The sequence below is a fragment of the Lissotriton helveticus genome, chromosome 7 (genome assembly GCF_964261635.1).
Source record: "Lissotriton helveticus chromosome 7, aLisHel1.1, whole genome shotgun sequence".
NCBI classification, from domain to species: domain Eukaryota; kingdom Metazoa; phylum Chordata; class Amphibia; order Caudata; family Salamandridae; genus Lissotriton; species Lissotriton helveticus.
Window position 1 is genome coordinate 1117955789 of NC_136068.1, and position 20319 is coordinate 1117976107.

A 20319-nucleotide genomic window follows, 5' to 3' on the forward strand; every position below is an offset into this window, starting at 1 on the left:
TACATTCCCAAAGGTCAAACTAAAAGCTCATTACAGCCCACTGCTGAGGGCTATAACAGTTGTTAAATGCCCTGAAAGAGAGTTCTAGGCCAAGGCTGTAGGCAAGGGCCCATCAGGAGAGATAGGGCCTTTAACAGCTGGTAAATGAATCAGCAGATGGGTTACAAGGCTATTAAAACATTCCACCCACTGAGGGTAGAATGTTCTAAATGGACAAGGGAGAAACAGGAAGACAAATATTGGAATGTTGGAGCTTCAGTCCTATACCAGCCATTATAAGACGCCTGGAGCTCTCCGTTGTCTTCAACAGAGCTCTCAACATTCCAATGTTATAATGAAGATGCATGTGACATATTTGCCCTTTCATCATTTATCACTCCAATAGTGCAGCTTTTCAAGATGTCAAACCTGTGACGGATTCCACCAATAAGATAATTAAAGAAGTCTAACTTCACCTCCTAAACTCTTGGAACGTCAGACACCACATTAAAAAAATCTTACCCATGTAAAAAGCAACACCACAATTTAGTCCCATCAGTCCTGTCGACATACAACTACCACTACCCATTGCCACTGGGTAGTACTGAGATCTTCCCATCGCTATCTCCCTTCTTCACCGAAACGCTATACATTGCTCCCCTGAATGGCAGAGTTGTTATATGCTGATGACCTATGCCTCTACTTGCAAGATGCCTCAGTAGGGGTAGAGACGGGAGTGGGCCTGTGGGTAAATTGGCGTAAATTGTGTGCTTTTCCGCTTGCGCCGTGACATGCCACCTCATGGGATCCGCCTTGGCAGGGTACAACTGGTGTAGGCAGACACAAGAGTTCGTTACTTAGGTATCCGCATTTACCACTCACAACAAGATCTATTTGAGGGTCGTTTAGAGTGGGCACTCTCATCTCTAAGGTCCCAGACCCAGTTCTGGAAGTGCCTACCACTTGCCCTCACAGGCAAAATTGTCCTCTCTTAGATGAGTGTCCTATCTCCCATTCCAGTGCTAGTTTTTTTGTTGTTTTTTTGTTTTTATATTTTTAACTTTTCTGCAGTATTACAACAAGGCTTGCAGTTAGGCATAGGGTTGTTGCTGTAGCTTTTGATACACATTACTAGAGACATTTATACAGAATTAAAGAATAATATTACTTCTGCCCCGCCCACCTTTGCAAACACTACAATAGTCAAGAGAGTCCAAGCGTCACTGTGATACATCAATTAACATGAATCCCCCGCCTCCGGCCCTTAAGTAACGTACTTTCCAACATACTTTACTCCAGGGCTTCCTGCTCGCCTACAGCTTCAGCATTAAGGTGTGCGGTGAAAGGATCCCAAATGTCCGCTGGTCTAGCACGCTCAGGCATGAGTTCCCAGTATGTACTAAGCTGTTCTCAACAATATTTGGCGTCCAGTATCCATGCAGCGTGGGCTGGTGCTGGTTGCTAGCCCCAATGCATTGCTACTCTGCGCTTTGCTAGTAACAGTAGTATTGCCACCAGCTGGTGGCGTACCATAGGTACTTTCTCTACATACCCCAGCAGGCAAGTTACGGGGTGCAGCACCAGAGGAGCCCCCACAATGTCACTGATTGTGTGTGTTTTACAAACCTCCCCCCAGAATTTCGCCACCTTTAGGCATTCCCAGGTCCAATGGAAGAACAAAGTGTCCTCCCCAGCACAGCGAGTGCAGTCTGAGGTCTTGCTGGGCCCTATTTTGTGTAGCTGCAGTGGTGTGCGATATAATTTGTTGAGATACTTGAAATGGATCAGCCGCAGTCTATAGTTGGGGGATAGCTTTTCTGTCTGCCTGCAGCAGTACGCCTATCTCTCTTCTGGGAATTCGTCGCCCAGTTCCTGCACCCACGCCTCCCTTGCTCGGGAAACATCCTGCTGGGGGTCCATATTGTAATCGAGTAGAGTCTGGCGACTAGTTTTCTTGGGGACGCGGTAGCATATAGGTGTTCAAGCGCCTCCAGTGTCATGCGGAGGGGGTCTCTGGGAAAGCGTCAAACGTCGCCCTACAAGTCGCCTGCAGTTGGTAATAGAGCAGTGTATCTAGCACCGTGACCTCCCGTGTGGCAGGACAGGGCAACGAGTCGAGAAACTTGCCCCCAGTGAACAAGTCTGCAATAGTTTTTAAGTCCCATCTCCATGGCCCTGCCCGCCGCCCCTTTATCCCGCAGTGGGAGGTACAGTGGATTATCTGATAACTGGGCTGAAGGGGCGTGCAGAACCGGGAAACCTACCCGGCGTCGGAGTCCTTCCCACGCCCACCTCACACATTCCAAGGCGTCTATTTCACCCTATGGCACCTTATATTTGCCAAACACGGCCTTCTTCAATGGCAACGGTGCCGCTAGATTAGTTTGCACCACCACGTGGGGCTGGAAGGGGGCAGGACACAGCCAGTGATGCAGGTAGCTCGCCTGTACACTGAGAGCATACGCCTTCAGGTCCGGCGCTCCCATCCCACCCCTCTCTAATGGCTGCGTCAGCACCTCATATCGGACCCTGGGCTGACGGCCCGCCCAGGCCAGTGCCACCAAGTTAGATCTTAGTCTTTTAAAAAACCTCGCCGTGAGAGGAATCGGGATGTTTATAAAGAGGCAAAGAAATTTAGGCAGGACCACCATCTTCGCTATTGTGATGCGGCCAGCAAGGACAGCGGTAGTCTATTCCAGATCTGTATGCACGATTCAAACCACTCTCCGGCTCAGCCAAAGTTTGCTCCCCAGAGCTCTTCTACATCTCGGCTCAACCAGATTTCCAGACATTTGATGGCTTCAGTGGCCAACTAATAGGAATAGTCTGTAAGGCGGGGGGGTCGACTCAGTGAGTGGAAAAAGCATTGATGTGTTCCAATTGATTTGTGTACCAAAGTACCCTCCAAAACGTATAACCACCCGCGTCATGGGAGGAATGTTAGTACAGGGGTCCTGGATATATAGTTTTATGTCGTCTGCATATAGCAACACCACCAGTCCCCGAGTAGTGAATACAATCATGTGCTCCCCGTGGTGTTGCTGTATCCTGGCAGCCAGAGGCTCCATGGCGACAGCGAAAAGGAGAGGGGATAGGGGGCAGGCTTGCCTGGTGCCCCTGGTGACCACAATTTTTTCTTATATTTGACTGTTGAGGCTCACCCGGGCCACAGGTTGAAAATAAAGGAGCCGGATCTTCTGAATGAAGCTGGAGCTGAATCTCATTCTTGTCAGGAGAGTAAAAAGGAACGGCCACTCCAGCGTATCAGATGCCTTCGAGGCATCGAGGAGAGCGGCTAACGCCGTCGTAGCGGGGTGAAGGTAGTGCATGACCGAGGAGATGGTTTGCAAGTTGTGCGAAGTCCCTAGTCCCGGTATGAAGTTAGACAGGTTCGGGCGGGCTATTATGGGCATGAGCAGTTGTAAACGATTAGCCAGTAGTTTTGCATATATTTGGCATCAATATTTATGAGGGACAGAGTCTAGTATGAGTCACACTGTTCAGGCAGTTTGTCCAGTTTCAAGATTGTTACTATTAAGGCCTCGCGGAGCGGCGGCGGGAGCAGACCCACCTCCAGTGACTCGTGGTACATTTCAATAAGATGTGGGATAAGCAGGTCTGCCTATTCTTTGTAGAAAGCAGGGGTAAGCCCGTCAAAGCCTGGAGCCTTGCTAGCTGGCAGGGCAGCAACAATGCGAGCAATCCCTTCCGGGGATATTGGAGAATCTAAATATTCTCTGTGGCCTGCGTGCATCCACAATAGCACTATGGTGTCAAGGTAAGCTTGTATCCGGTTTCATCAGCGGTTTCACCTGTCGTATATAGTTTGGCATAGAAGGGAGACATCACCTCAGGCAATGCATCCGGGGAGGTGACCATTAGGCCGTTGCAGTCCTGTAGTTTCGCAACATAGGTTGCAGCATGTGGTTTGCGCAGTAACGCGGCCAGAGTCCTGCCAGGCTGGTCACGCTCCCCATAGTGTCTCGCCTTTGTTTCCTTCCCCAGGAATATTACCTCCCTCTCAGCCTCCTCCGTGTACCCCGATATCTTCCTCCGGATATCTGCCAGTATAGTTGGGTTAGGATTGTCAGCCTGCGCAAGCTCCAATTTCCCAATATCGGCCTCTAACCTACTCGGCATGCCCCTTATCATTTGCAGTACGCCCGCCTGTCTCGCAATGCACTCCCTCTCCCCCGTATCACAAGCTTGAAGCCTCCCACAGTGTGGAGGGCAACGCCACTGAACTCGTGCTGTTTGCGAAGTCGTCCGTAATAGCAGTGTGGACTACCTCCTGAAACGAGGTGTCGCGTAGAGCATGTGGGGGCAGGCTCCAGGAAAACACGCGCCAGGGGTGTCTGTGGTATTGTCAGTGCCAGGCGTACTGGGGAGTGATCAGAGATTGTCCGGTGGAGTTAGTCTACCGATACCATCCAAGTAGCTACGTCTTTGGTCATCAGCCAGTAGTCAATGTGCGACCAGTAACCATAGTGTGTAGAACTACAAGTGCCACTCCTCTGTCCCCCCATGTGTGTACCTCTATATATCTACTAGCATATTGTCCTCCACATGGGCCCTAAGAGCACCCGCTGCTTGTGGGTGATGCTGTCTTGGCGCAGAATGGTCCAACTGACTATCTAGTACAACATTGAAGTCTCCACCCCACACCACTTCACCAGAGGCCATGTCCGCCATCAGCCTCCAGATCTGCGGGGAAAAATATGGGTCATCCTGGTTTGGGCATATACTGCCACCGACGTCAGCGACTGCTGATACAGTCTCCCCATTTCAATCACATACCTTCCCTCCTTGTCTATTAATGTTTGTGTAGTGCTCCACGGTAGCCTCTTCCTGAATAGGAGGCTGACACCTCTACCGTAATTGGAGTGTACAGATGATAATGTCTCGCCACACCATCAGGCTCGGAGTCGGGGTTCAGTGATACCCGTCAAATGTGTCTCTTGAAGCACACATCCACCCCGTCTTGCAGGATAGGCGTGCACTAGTCTAGATTTCTGGTGGTCATGAGGACCACCGACATTCCATGTCAAGCAGGTGACTTTAGCCACACCAAGCTGTGCGTGTTATGAGCATGTAATATTGTGAGGAGGCGAAGAACATTGTTTTAAAGGGGGAGTTGCAGGCGCACTCTCAAGTATCTCGTGTGTCTCCAACTTAATACCAAGCACATCTTCATGGCCCGCACCCTGCAATCCCTGTGCCCCACCCTGTGACCAGCCCCCCAACCATATCCCCATTGAAATAGAACATTGTAAAAAAAACTCCCAAAACTGCCCTGCCCTCCCACACCAACCCCCCAATCAGGTTGTGATAGTCACCCTCCTCCCTACACAAATTTATTATAGACTTTCTAAAGTTTTGGGGAATTATCCTGTGGGGAGCTTGCCTCTCCTGGCGATCTCCCCCGCCAACTAGGACAGGGTGGCCAAGACATTATTTTTAGCCGACATGCTCTCTATAAGTTATCGTCCAGAATTATGAGTGCTCTGCCCCTGGGGGCTTTTTGGCGAACGCCAGTGCAGCCTTAGGGTCTGTAAAAAACGGTGTCTGGGTCCCTCTTTTAAGGCACCGTTTGGCAGGGTAGACTACGACATACTATATTTCCTGCTTCTGGATAATCTGCTTGGCTGGGAGAAATTTGTGACGAGCAGCCTGGACCCCAAGTATGAAGTCCTGATAAAAGGACAGCACATTGCCCTGGTGTCTTACCTCCCCCATTTCTCGCACTGAGCACAGCACGGCGTCTGTCACGATAATTTAGCAGTTTAGCTACAGTTGGGCGAGCCGGTGAGTCTGGGTGAGGCCTGGGCCCTAGTGATCTATGTGCTCTTTCCAGGATGAAAACCGCAGCTAGGACAATACCAAAGGGTTCACGCCATAGGTCATCGATGTAGTCTTCCATCCACGTAATGCTAGTAGATTCAGGTATTCCTGTTATGCGGAGATTGTTCCTTCTAGAACACGATTCCAGGTCTTCATTTTTGGCTTTAATTAAGTCTAGTACCTTGTCCATCTGTAACAGTTTCTGCTTGTCTTCTGCCAGGGTCACATCGTCAGACACTCTTGCCTCTAGCTGCACGATTTTTTGTGCTGCCTGTCTACCCTGTTCTACGTGGTCAGGGCGGGCCGACAGTTGATCTAGCTTGGAGTCGATGGTATTAAGGCTGGTCTTAACCTCCAGAAGCATTGATCTCAGGTCATCGTCACGGGTTGCATCATTAACCGTTTGCATGGATTGGTCTCCCGCCTTCAGGGGAGGTTCTTCTTGTCTGGTTTGTCTCCTACTGTCGAATGTTAATTTTGATTGTTTAGCATCGGCTTTCCCCATGTTATGCACCGGGGGGGGGTGGAGGGGGTTGGGGCAACGATGGGCCACTACATGATAGAAACCAAGTGTGATTTTTCCTTTTCAGGGGCCTCTATTTGAAACCCTGTGTGCACAAGGAGCGTTGATATCAGCTAGTGGCTTCCCTCCTTCGCTATCGCAGGCTCCCTTCTGTAATCAGTTGCCAGAGGGGGTGGCAGTTTGTCGCCGGTGCGTCCTACCCTTCCACCTATTGTATCAGCCAGCGCTTTATGGACTCCAAGCGGGGCTTCTAGCGCGCCAACTGTGTAGTGCCATGCAGAGGGTGCAATATCAGCCTCAGGCGGCTTGATTCTGACGAGGAAGCCGGGCCTTGCTGGTGATAAGGAGCAAAGTGAGTCAGGCATTTCAAGCCAACCACCCCCTCGTCCTGGTTTTATCTGGGCGGTACCAGGCCGGTATTTACATGGGGTAATGGCCCTGCTTTCCCCTGTTGGTTTTTCATCCTGTGCTTAGCGTTTAGTACCGGGGGTGCAGTGTGTTGCAGCCACGTGATTTAGAACATAACTGGGTGAGAGGTATTAGTGCAGCAATGCCTCCAGTACCGATGGTGCTGCTCTGGGCCCTTACCCATTGTCCACGGGACAGTCCGCCGAGGGGGGTAGGGTGGGGGGTGTGAGCGGGTAGTCGAGTGAGCGTGTCGCTCCCGCCTCGGAGGCATGTGCTCCGTCAGAGAAGGGGAAAGGGACCGGAGACCCCAGGCCCAGTCCCTGCACACGCCCAGGACTCCGTGGGTTAAGTGCCCCCACCACAGCGATGCCTCCACCCACCAGCAACTTTCCCGACCAACTTACCTGGGGATTTCATGATCGTCCTCCGCCTCAGCTTCTCTCAAGCGCAGTGGTTCTTCCTCACTTGGAATGGCGTCTCGCGTCAGCGGCTGTCAGTCTCAAGGTTCGTTCAGCTGGCACAGTCTTCCTGACCACTTGCTTATGACCTCTGTGGTTACAGACTGCTGGCTGGAGGCCGCTGTGTCTTTCTCTGGAGTTGCCGCAACTCTGGCACAGCAGCGACCTCAGTGCGGGCGAAAGCGGACCGTGTAGCCCCGATGTGCGGCTGCACGGAGGCCGCGGTCCACCAGTGCAGGTTTTTGTACTCTCCATGCCTCACGGAGCTGGAATAATCGCGAAGCCGGAATAATCGCGGTTACTCGCTCCCCAGGGCTTCAGGCACTACAGCAGTTCACCCTGGTCCTCAGGATAATGTCGGATGTTGAGCTTGGCTGGCAGAGCCCACTCAATGTGTGGCCATCTTGCAGCCGGCGAAGCCACTCCCCCGATTCCAGTACTGGTTTGTCAGTGCACCGGCCTACTCGCCCCAAATTATTTCCTGGGAGTTTGATTCAATGCTCAGGGAATTGCTCTAGGATGACCAGCGGTGGGGAATAGCCCTTAAAAAATTACAGCTTCCAGTGGGCGTGGTTGTCTGGGCACTCCTTCCTTTGAATCATACTACTTAGCAGTCCACCTCCAATGGGTTTCCCACTGGCTTACAGGAAAGAATATCTTGAAAACCGACGCTGGTGACGGACTCCTATCACCCTGACATCCTGCAGCTCTCACTACCTAATGTTAAACTACATCACTCTTGTTCTTTACAGGTATGGGTGGCCTGCAAAAGCCGCGCCCGGATCTTTCAATTGACACGCTGTGTAAGACCATATACCACCACGATCCCCCATCCAAGGGCTGCAAAGATCCCCTGTATCTTGTACATCAGAAGACCTGTCTTTCGGGCATGAAAATATAGATACAGTGGGTAATCTAGCCTCAGATCACCATCTCCTTACATTTGAACAGTTGCATAAGGATTACGCTATCCTTCCAGGCCAGTTCCTTCTTTACGTTTAGCTATTGACAGCGTGACTGGTTATGTGGCACACAATAGACTAAGAACCTCCCCACCCATGCTCTCGTACACACCCTGCATACCATTGGTGCTGGGCGTTAAATGGTTACATAGCTATATAAAGAACACGGAACATGTGGTGGGGTCTCTGACACCTCTCCGGCAAATGTTGGAGGACTTAGCTCACCCCTTGTACTATTCTGAATGGAACCTTGCTCTAGAGTCCCTACAAAGCATCTCTTGCAACGTGCAATTTTGAAACATTCAATATGTGGTACTCCGAGGGCCTATCTTACACGGTCCAAACTGAATTATATATTCCCCTTGGCGCACCTGGCATGCCCTAGATGTCAGTCCTCTACTGTTGGTTTTGGCACATGCTATGAACTAGCTTCCTGTTGGTGCGTATGCATGACTCCCTGACAAACCTCTCCAAGTTTACGACATTAAATACATGGGAAGTAACTTCCCTGGGAATTTACAAGAGGAGGAAGCAACACAGTGTCAGAAACCTGGCCCTCCTACTGGCAAAGCGCACCCTCACACTGCACTGGAGGGCCACACCCCCATATCAAACTCACAATGGTACACGGTGCTCCTTTCCTGGGGGAAAACAGAGAGGGCTGCCCTGCATTATGAAGAGGCCAGTCGCCTACGCAAAAGTCCGTAGCGGCTGTCTGGGACATCATGCTCACCCAGTTCCGGGAATTGATCCCACATGAGCCATCAGGCCTAATTTATACTCTGCTTCACACTTTACCCACAGATTAGATTGCACACCTACCATGTCTTATGGTTTCGTCTCTCTGTTGCCCCACAAGCAACTGCCCCTGTTCCCCACATGCATGACCCCCCCTTGTTAACCTTTGCCCGTGCTGCTGTTTCCTTGTCCACCCCCCCCTTTGCAGATTCCTTGCTTCTTTCTTCTCCCCCCCTCTTCTTATAGAGGTTCATACATTTTGTTGTCAAACACGAGGGACTTGAGACACATTGAACATGGCCTGGTTGCAAGCAAGCAGTGTTGCCGTACGTTGTACCTCAGTACAGACTATTCCATGATGTCTAGACTTGTATCCTCGAATGTTGCTCCAGGTATAAAGTGTAGAATGTAACTGTTGTACCTATGAGCAGCATCTATCACATGATCACTGTCTCTTAATTATACCTGTGAATATTGATAAAATGTCACACAAACCTCAAACATAGGGGCCGATTATGATGGCGGACGGACCTGAGTCCGTCCGCCACCATAAAGTAGGAGGGACCATCCGCAGGGGCAGCGGCGGTCTCTCCGTGCAAATTACGATGTGACCGCCACCCTGGCGGTCACATCCTGTATTGTTATCATTGCGGCGGGTGCTGCTTGAAGCAGCACCCGCCGCAATGATAAAAATGTAAGTTGTGCATTTGCATGCACAAAGCGGCAGGCACCGTGCACCCCCTTCACCCCTGGGGGCCCGCAACGGGCCCCCAAACAAAAATCCGTATGCCTTTGCACGGCGGAAATGCCGCCGTGTAAAGGCATGTTCCTCCAGACATCCTAATATGACTGGCGGTGTCTGATAGACACCGCCAGCCATGTTAGTGCTTTGCCGCCGCGGACGGGAGGCGTCCGCGGCGGAAAAGCTGCGGACTGAAAAACGATCCCCCAGCCATCCTAATCTGGCGGGGGGTCTTTTTCAGTCCGCTGCGGTTTTCCCGCATCCTCCGGGCCGGCGGTGGCTTCCGCCGGCCCGGAGGATGCGGGAAAACCGCCATCGTAATCGGGCCCATAGTTTGCAAAACCACATTCGATGTTCTTCTGTATCTTGGATTTAGAGCTCCGAGCAGGGGAATATCACCCGACTTTCCACTAGAGCCAAAGGCTTTTACCCCTTTGGTACGGGTGTTGGTGGTAAAAACGCCCAAGATGATTATGATAACTGCTGTATACCAGAAAATCCAAAACATACCTGTTTTTTGTGGTCTCCAAACTGGTGAACTGCTGCCTAATAGCAGGATGCTGCAGATAAATTATTCCCTCCAACACAGAATATATTATCATCCAGCAGCATTATACAAATGGAAATTGAGACCTTACTCCCCATGTGAGTTATGTAACATGAACAATTTGTGGGTTTATCCATTTGGCATGGCCATACACACATATTGGCTGAAGATTTTTAGCACATTACAGACCATTGTGGAGGCCTCTAACTTTAATGTCTTCTAAGGTGACGTTACTGGCATTGCTGGGATGGGTAGAAAAGATACTGCATCATGTTAGATGTACCGCCTTGGCCCTACTGATAGCCAAGAGACTGGCTGCCCAGAGTTGGGGAGGGGATGCGTCCCTACACTCAGGGAATGGGTGAAAGGACTGGCTTGCTGCAAAAAACAACTTTAACTTTATGAACAATTGTTGGGTGAAGCCTCCCACCCCAGTGATTTTTGGGCACGGTTTAGGTATTACCTAAGAGCAGACAGGAAAGCACAATTTACAGGAGTTTCTGTGATGAGCGTACTGTACAACAACTGAAATCAGGCCGGAAGATCTCAGTGCACTGGGTTGGTTCTTGGTTGTTATGATGTTGTGCTGTAATATTGAGACAATAAATACAAACTCTAATTAAGAAAATAAACATCAAGCGCCAACAAACATCCTGGAAACATGCATTAAATTTTCAGGCACTCTACAAGTTTACCTCACATTTCTCCAACTAATACCAAGTCATTTTGATAATTACTTTAAGATTGAAAAGGTTGCAAGTTACTGCAGAGTTCCAAGCAGAATTTTCCCAGCACATTCTACCTCTGTATTGAGCCTCTTGTAAATCCTTGTTGCTAATATTACAAACACTAACAGTATTCCTATTCAGTTGCCCTTTGATTGTGTCGCTCAAAACTCGGCTTTCGCTAATACAGAACTGATGTCAAGTGCCTACCTGAAACTCAAGACCAAAAATACATTCTCCCCCTTGCAAACAAGAAACTTACACAAATAAGGCCATTCGAAAGGAATCAGGACTGGGTCGCACCCCAGCTCTCCACAAGAGCAGATCATTCGGATTCATTCTCGATACTGACCTCCCCACATTGCCAAGGAACGCCGCATTGTAGAAGCGGTCACTGCTGACTTCAGAATGGCAGTCCATCTCCTGTCCCTCTCCCACCTCCATGTGTGAATCCTCCTCTTGCCGATTTCCCGTTGTTCACCATGAGAACATCCTCCCTGCCTCATCAGGGGTTATCGGAAGACAGAAAACATGACATCACTCTCAGTCTGTAGAATCTGCACCTGGTGGCACTTCAAGCGCCTGTACTTTATTGCCAACATGCAGCAAGAACTGGTGATCGAGTATACCTAGCTGAAAAACCAGTGAGGTCTGGCAGCCAGCATAAGCCACGAGCCAAGAAGACCTTGCCAAGTCCAACATTCTTGCTCTATTCATAGAGTATCTGAAGCTAGATTCCTCCGCTCACCAGGCCACTTCAAAAAGGAGCTGAAGACACTTCTCTTCAAGGAAAACCTTTGCTGTTGCAGCTCCCCTAGTCTGGTAACAGGGCGCTACTCCATCCCTCTTTAAAAATTGTTCATGAACGCGTACCGTGGAAATCTATGTGTGCCTCCGTTCGTGGACAACCCCGAAGTCCCTCTGTCCCCCTGATCCGGCATTCCATGTCTTTTGTGCTTTCTGTTATCCTTAAATTTGTTTCCCCGCCGGCCCCCTCCCCACAATCTGTACTATTGATCTGTTGTATAATATTGTGCCTAGGTGTCCTCCTATGTGAACACATGTCCATGTATACTGATTTCTTTTTGCCTTGTACTTTGTTTTTCCTTCTTTCAATAAAAAAAAAAACAAAAAAAAAACAATTGTTCATGGCCTTGAATAGTTCCCTCTCCTTTCTTGAGAAAGTTTCTGTGGCTCTTTGCTGCTGTCTGTAGATCTTTGTTGCCCTTCGAACATGCTCAAGCTATAGAAATGGTTGCGAGTAATTGTATATGCATTCATAAATATGTATGGTTTGCTTGTCTAATCTTTGCTTGCAGCAACTTTATGACTGTCGTCTTCTTTACACGGGTACCTTCATTATCATGCACGTTGTAAAATCCCATCTTTTTTATTTATATGCTGTTTTTTTTAGTCAAATCCTATCCTGATTCTGCAATGCTTATTGCAAATCAGTTCTTTATGTACGATGTTGATGCAGGAGAGGGATTTCTTTACTTTATAATTACAGTAGTTGAAAATATTTGTTTTTCTTGTAATACCAGTGCCCGAGAGGAGTATTTTCTAAAATTTGTGATCAAGGCTTGAAAAACTGTCTAGAGCGCACACATTTTGTGTAAGAAAGAAGCTAAGTCTGTATGATGTTGAATGCCTGCCACGGGATATTTTCTCCTTTCATGCTATACTTTAACTTCATGGTGTTGAGTGTTAGCCCATCTTTTCCTATACAAGCACAAAAAAAGAAAAGAGATGACCTGAGGCAAAAATTCCACATTACAGATACAAACAGGAAGCTCAAAGTGTTACCGTTGACTCTTTTTAGAGCCAAAAGCAAGCAGAGTGCACCTTCCCAGGAGAACCGTTTCAAATGCTGAGGGTTTTGTGTATGCTTTTAATGGGCACATATTCCTTCGCATGCGAGAGTGTACTGTTTGGAATACAGTGAAATTCACCAATTTACATAATATGGTACCAGAATATAGAAAACAAATGTCGACGGACTGACATATTGGGACCTAATTGTTGTTTAAGAAAATATCTCCCTATTAGATTTAATACCGGAAAATCTACACACAATGGGACAATATTTTTGTAAATGGTGTTTAAAAAAATACTATTGATTTTTCTTCTAACAAACAGGGAACGACTAAATGCAAGTCAGAGTAGGCACACTCCGTTAGACATAGACATCATAGGGTAACGTCCCTTCTGAGCCAGGATTATGAAGTGTGTGCCAACCCCCCCCCCCCCCAGGCCAGTCTTCCTGTACCATACCATCCAAGGGTGGTGTTCTCCCTCGGGGGGGTCCACAGTTAAGTAGCAAGTAAATATATAACCATAATAACCAAGAAACACAAAAACAGACTCCTCTTGTGGCGGGTCAAGGTGTCTATTTGCGCCCAAATGCAATATAATGTGATCTAGCAGGGTAGTAGTGAGGAGCTAATGTTATAAAGGGGGATCGTGTGGAGGGGGGGAGAGGCTGGACGATGGGAAAGGAGGAAAAACACATGCAGCGGTCCATAGGGACTACGAGGAGGGGGAATGAAGAACGCCCCTAGAGCCCCACCAAGGGGGGGGGGCGCATGTCCTCCTGTCACATGTCCTCCTGGTCCATAAAATGGACGAGTGAGAGAGCGAGAGACATGTAGGTCTCCACCCCTCCATAGTCCCATCCTCCAAATTCTACGCCTCAGCATGGTCATGAAACGGAGGCCCATCCCCCTCCTCTGCTAAGAAGGCATCCAGTACCTCTAGCCAGAGTCTGGCAGTGGTTGCTTCTGCACCTCTCGCCTCTTAGAGCCGCAGCCTCTGATATGGCCCACAATTCTGATGATGATCGCCAAGGTGGGCCCTCCCCGACCTCCAGTGAAGTGCTATCTCCCGTTTCACCAGGACCATAGATAGGACCAAGAATCAGTACCTTACATAGCTTATTCCTCGGGTTAACAACCCAAAAGACAGATCTCTATGGAGTTAATGTTCCGCCTGTCCAGCATGCGCTCCACTTTAGTGACTACTAAGTGCCAAAAACGCTGGACCGTGGTAATGTCCCTCACACCATGTGCATGAACCTAGTGTCATCCCAATACGCATCTGGGGCACTACATGTGCTCCTTTTGCCTCATAATGTTTATCCAGTGGTGGTGGGGGGGTCAGGTAGGTGGTGTGTATATAATTAAATTGTGTATATTTGAAGTGGTTGTTACACAAGACCTTGTGAACCTGTTCCAACACCATCTTCCACTCCCTGTCTTGGAACCTCCTACCCAGCGCCGCTTCCTACTGCTCACACATACGGCGGAGACTGTCAGCGGCAATTTCCACCGCCGCTCAATAGAACAATGAGATCGGCAGCCTTGGCCACAGTCAGGAGGACCTGTAGAACCTCATGGTTCCGGGGCTCTGCCATAGGCCCCCCACTGCAGTGCTTAATTTGTGCTGGTGGTTTCCGGTGCTTAGCAACGGCACTTAATATTCAACATTGACTCTTATGGCAGTCGGCCACACGAGGCGCTTTTTGCTACTTTTGAAATGAACACAACAGTTATTTAATATGCATTAAAAATGACAACTACCTTCTTCCTGAGCCATTCCAATAGATTTTAGTGGCCTGGAATAACCTGTACTGTCACACTTTTAAGAGTGAGATGGTTAGTTGTTGTGCTGGTACAGTCATTGCAGCTTTGGCAGGGGCAATGGCCAACGCAAACTGATTTGGCCTCCTGACGAGGGTCCTGGCAAATTAAGTACTGCCCCTCAGGGCTTTCTCTATTGCCCCGTACATGAGCAATTGAGTCCTGGGCAATCCCTCTTCCTCCACTAAGGAGTCCAATATGCATAACGAGCCCTCTGCATAGCAGTCTCCCACAGTTTCTATACTTGGCACTAGCTGTTCCAGCCAATGTTTTGTGGAGTAGCCTTCTCTGCAAATGCCCTTTTGGGAACTCATGGAATGCTGTTTTGAAAGATGTCTGCTGCGTTCCTTTTCTCCATCGGTTTGGACCGAGGCGGCGTGTTACTTTTCCCTTTTTTTGGAAAGAAAATGGAAAACGAAGGGTTTATAAATAAGTAAAGCGAGTACAAAAGGTGCAAGGGTCGACTCGAGTGGGTAATAGTGTGAAATCCAGCTATGTAGACTGAAAATGTAACTAAAGTGAGTCCATACCCGTTTGTGTTGCTCTGTGACAATTGCAATTCTTTCGATGTATTTGTGTATCTTTCTTTAAATTACCACTCCTTTGAGGTGTCATCTAAAAAATATGGAATGTTGGCCCCAATTTGTGGCAAGCAAACCATTTGCCGCTGTGGTAAAAATGAGTCTGGAGTCCAGGCATTAAACATAATTCAGAGCGCCAAGCATTAAGTTATTATCATCTCATATTTTTAAAAGTAAATACACCAGTGTTGTTCTGAGGTAATAATAGATTCAAAAACTCATTACAATTATCCAAGTAATTCGAGAGAATGGGTGCAAACAAATGTTTGTTGATGGTATGGTACATATGGTACAGTATTTAACACGAGTCGAGACATATCCAGAATCTCTCTGCCAGAGCAGAGACGCCTACAGCTCTGACCCTCCCCACAGGGTAGGCAGAGACTGGTGTTGGAGCAGTAGGAGTTCTCCGCAGCCTGGCTCCTCTGCGGTTGTAGTATTACAAGTGCCCCGGGTGCACAATAGGCAGATGCACCTGCTTTCTGCTCCAGCACAGCACTTTGGCATTATAGAAGGGACCACAGACGCTTTTGTGGCTCCTTATGTAATGCATATCTTGCTGATGGAGATGTGCATCAATGCAATCTCAAAGGCATGGCTATAGCTGCGTGGCCAACGCACATTAGGAACGCCTTTGCACCTGTGCCATGTTACACAGTAGGAACAGGAGATGTCAGGTGAGCAATAAATGTGCTCCACACTGAAGTGGTGCTATCAGTATGTACTCAGGGGCTTCCACTGAAAGAGGACAAAGGGATCCCATGGACCTCCCTGACACTCCCCTGCAGGTGGGTGCAGCCACTTACTGCACCTGCCAGCAGAGGAATCTTTGCCTCACTTTCAAATGCAGGCTGTGTTGCCATAGACCGGCTGAAAGACCTACTGTCAGACGGCTGGTCTGTATTCCACTCATGGACTGTCTCCAGCACTGTTGAAAGTGAACGACATTGGGGACAGCTCCTTGTGTAATATAGCTAGCTTTCTGTCCAAATCTCTAATCGGCGCATAGACCATTGTGTGCTATGGCACAGATTAGGACAGCGTTCCCTATCCACAATACAACCCTGTTTTTCAGCATAGTTGATTGAGGAGGGCAACACATTTTGTTGTTGTTTTTTTCCAGTTCTTATTACGTTTTAATGGCAAACAGAAGTACAGCACAGTGCATCAATATTGATGGCGCAGGAGCTCCACGGAGCCAGACAAACAACACATTGGTTATTACTCATCGGGACAATAATGCCATCAATCCATCAGCCATAAGTCTTTGACAGAAGCAGACACACCATCTACAATCATCGTTGAACAACAAGCAGGGGTTACTCTGTCTGCACGGCACATGATGTAAGCAAAAAGTTCCAAAATGGTGTCCAGATATCCCTCGGCAGTGAGAATGCAGACAATAAGTCACTGTCCAATTCGGTTTGTTTGCTACAGTACATGAGTTTCTGTTACCATTGAGCTTTCGTCTGAACCTTATGTCCCCAATGCCGTGCCACCAACCACTTCGTTAATGGCAGAGCAAGGGCAACAAATTTAGCAGCCCAACTAGCGGGGTAATTGGCGCAGTTCCTGCAGAGTGTGTATAACCTGTGACCAGAAGCGCTAAATCTGTTCACATTGCCAAACCAGGTGATTAAAAGTCGACCTCTCCCCCCCCCCCAACCACGGCGTGCACAATTAGCATTGTCTCTCAATCCCCATTTGTACAACTTACAGGCGATGGAGAAAGCGAAATATATAAGTCATTATCTACTACTTGGGAGCAATTCTCTTATGTGCTCAGAACAGTAAAATCCTATCTCTTCAGTTATGGGGTGTTTAAGATCGATTTCTCATGCCAATCCTGCCATAAGAATAGCCCTAGTAATCGATTTCTGCAAAGCACCATGTATAAAGGAAGTTCGATTTTTGGAACTCCTAGCAATAACCAAAATTTCAAGGGGACCAGATCAATCGGGGGCGTGAGGAAATGTCTTAGTCAATTGCTTACTTATCATTTTAAGACTATGCAGCAAGTAGTAGTCTAATGAGTTCAAGTCAGGGGTCTTCTCATAAGAGGGGGCATCAGTCTGGAGTTGCTTGTACACCTTACGCCCCTCCTACTGCAGTTTAAACTGCCTGGAGTCAACGGTTTCCCCCAGGATTCATAAAGCTGTGGAGTCGCTGCTCTGTAGAATAGCGGACAGTATAGTCACAGCAGCCATTCAATTCCCCTGGTCTCACAGCAAGTAGAAGCCAATGCTGACTTACCCACACATAGGCTCCAAGAGACCAGGTCCTCTGCACCCCCCCTTAGACACATACACCACAGCTGCGCTGTTCCTTGGACGGGCGTGGCGAATTCACAAGTATCATGCGTAAAAAAGCCCTGTTTTTTGACACTTTATACACATCAGGGGGTCCCTCAAAGACCCCTGTTTTCCAGCCATGGGGTCAGGGTACATCCAACTTAACCTCTTATGCCAGTTTCTGTGACTGTTCCAATAAACTAAAACGGCACCCGCAATTCTCTGCTCAGGTTGCGGCCAGCAAATCACAGCTTTCCTGTTGGTGCATGCATTTGCGATCGAAGTCGCCACGGCCATAGATATACAAATTTGGATTTCCTTTTAATTCTCAACAACTACTGGAACGGATCCACACCAAATAACTGAAAGAGTGATCTGCACAACAAAATCTACCTTTGTGCCAAATTCAATATAATTCCGTCCAGCTTTCGGGCTGTAGTTGTGTTCAAATCCCTTATGGGAATTATACCAAAAGCACAAAGCAGCAGACCAAGGTCAAGCACATTAGTTCCGTCTGTTTCAATTATCAGTTGGTGCAGTCACTTCCGACATCAGCTGCTCAGGGATGTATCAACTACAAAATGTACATGAACAAATGGAAGGTGCACTCCAATGAAGTCGATAGCACAGAACAATATTTTGAAAATGTCTTCTCTTTATTCATATTCTTTCATTTTCTTAAAACAAGGGCACAGCCAACGCGTTTCGTTCCCCCTAGTTCCACGGGACCTTCGTCAGGGCTTGAAATAGCATCAATAACCTTCCCAGATGGAGCAATCCTATTTATAGAACAATGACTATTATCTTCCTTTCTAAGGGGTCCTCCTGGCAATGGCCACCAGTTTTCCAGCCCCCAACTAATAATCCAGGTAGGTATTCAAGCTTTATATCTGTTCCAAATGGAATTGTGGATAGTTGAATTATTGGGTAGTGTGCCTCAGTGTAAATAGTATCTAAATTCAAGTTGGAATTCCCAAAAAGAATATATGGTGACCGAAAACAATACTTCCCCACAATATAATGTGGCGTTTCTCCCATTGAGTAAGGGTAAAACAAGTTCCCAGCACCTGTGATATGGCACCAAATTCCCGTAAATCAGCAAGCCGACGCGCAAGTGTCGGCTTGCTGATTTAGTTGGGGGCTGATTAGTTGGGGGCTCGAAAACTGGTGGCCATTGCCAGGAGGACCCCTTGGAAAGGAAGATAATAGTCATTGTTCTATAAATAGGATTGCTCCATCTGGGACCGTTATTGGTGCTAACCTTAGGACTATTTCAAGCCCTGACGAAGTTCCCGTGGCACTAGGGGAACGAAACGCGTTGGCTGTGCCCTTGTTTTAAGAAAATGAAAGAATATGAATAAAGAGAAGACATTTTCAAAATATTGTTCTGTGCTATCGACTTGATTGGAGTGCACCTTCCATTTGTTTATGTACCCCAATGGGAATTATCCTGGGAAAACACACGTTTTTGACCCCTCCCTCTTTTCTTGGTCCCCGCTTGATGGACTGCCCCGAAAACTATCCATGCACAGCAAGACCTAACGGGACACTTTTTTGGGAAACTTTTGCGAAGATCCGTCAAGCAGCGCCAAAGTTATAGACAAGTCAAAAATTGCTTTTGCTTTGAAAACATTCCTATCTATAGCTACATACTGGTGATTGCAATTACATTTTTAATAATCATATATATATATCGGCGCTCCTGACCACCTTTGCCTGTGCACTCGCGGATGGGTGCCGTCCTCATCGGGGTGCACCTGTGAAGTTAAATTAATGCCCCCTTTCTTCTGCTTGCTTTGCTACTTATATGTAAAATATTTATATATTTTGATAAATACATCCATGGTAAAGGCGTATGCATTGTAGAAAGGTTGCAGGTAAGTTAAAAAAAAAATATATATATATATATATATACACACACACACACTTTAAATAAAAAAGTAATACATTTTAAATATATATATATATATATATATATATATGTGCGCTCACGTGTAAGGACACGTTCACACTCGCGGGGAGAAACTTGAACTCGCCTTTCTTGCCACAGCGTGCTTGAATAGCTGAGGAGCTCAAGAGAAAGTGATTCAATCCCATTTCGCCGTGGAATTCCTGACGCGTTTCGAAGGCTCCCACCTTCTCTTCAGAGGATTTGGCGAACTGATGATGGGAATGCAGGTACCAGCCCTGATACTGATCATGGCACGCCCCTGATGGGCAGTCCAAATGTCCCAGTGCCTGCTGGGACTGGTAGTCCTGTTTAGTCTTGGCGCCCCATGTGTGGATCAAGGCGGACGAGTGGTCTCCCCTCGCCAACCAAGCGACCTCACGATATCGGAGTAGCAGACGGATGTATGCCCGTCAAACTAGCAAGCTGGATGCTTGCCCTAGTCGGCTCCTACCTTGAGGCTGCTTGGCGGTGCTCAGCGTGTATGCAGGGGCTCTGCTCGCTCATTACCATCATGGCGCTGCTGCACTCTTCTGGCGGGTGCGGTAAAAGGATGGTGATGGTTCCATCCATATATGTGCGCTCACGTGTAAGGACACGTTCACACTCGCGGGGAGAAACTTGAACTCGCCTTTCTTGCCACAGCGTGCTTGAATAGCTGAGGAGCTCAAGAGAAAGTGATTCAATCCCATTTCGCCGTGGAATTCCTGACGCGTTTCGAAGGCTCCCACCTTCTCTTCAGAGGATTTGGCGAACTGATGATGGGAATGCAGGTACCAGCCCTGATACTGATCATGGCACGCCCCTGATGGGCAGTCCAAATGTCCCAGTGCCTGCTGGGACTGGTAGTCCTGTTTAGTCTTGGCGCCCCATGTGTGGATCAAGGCGGACGAGTGGTCTCCCCTCGCCAACCAAGCGACCTCACGATATCGGAGTAG

The 20319-nt window shown here is 48.1% G+C and overlaps 1 protein-coding gene across 2 annotated transcripts in view; it reads left to right on the top strand.

Moving 5' to 3' along the window:
* The window catches only part of SLC39A11 (solute carrier family 39 member 11), a 2376444-nt gene that overhangs the window by 223822 nt on the left and 2132303 nt on the right, over positions 1 to 20319 (top strand). The gene's annotated exons all lie outside the window — the stretch shown is intronic.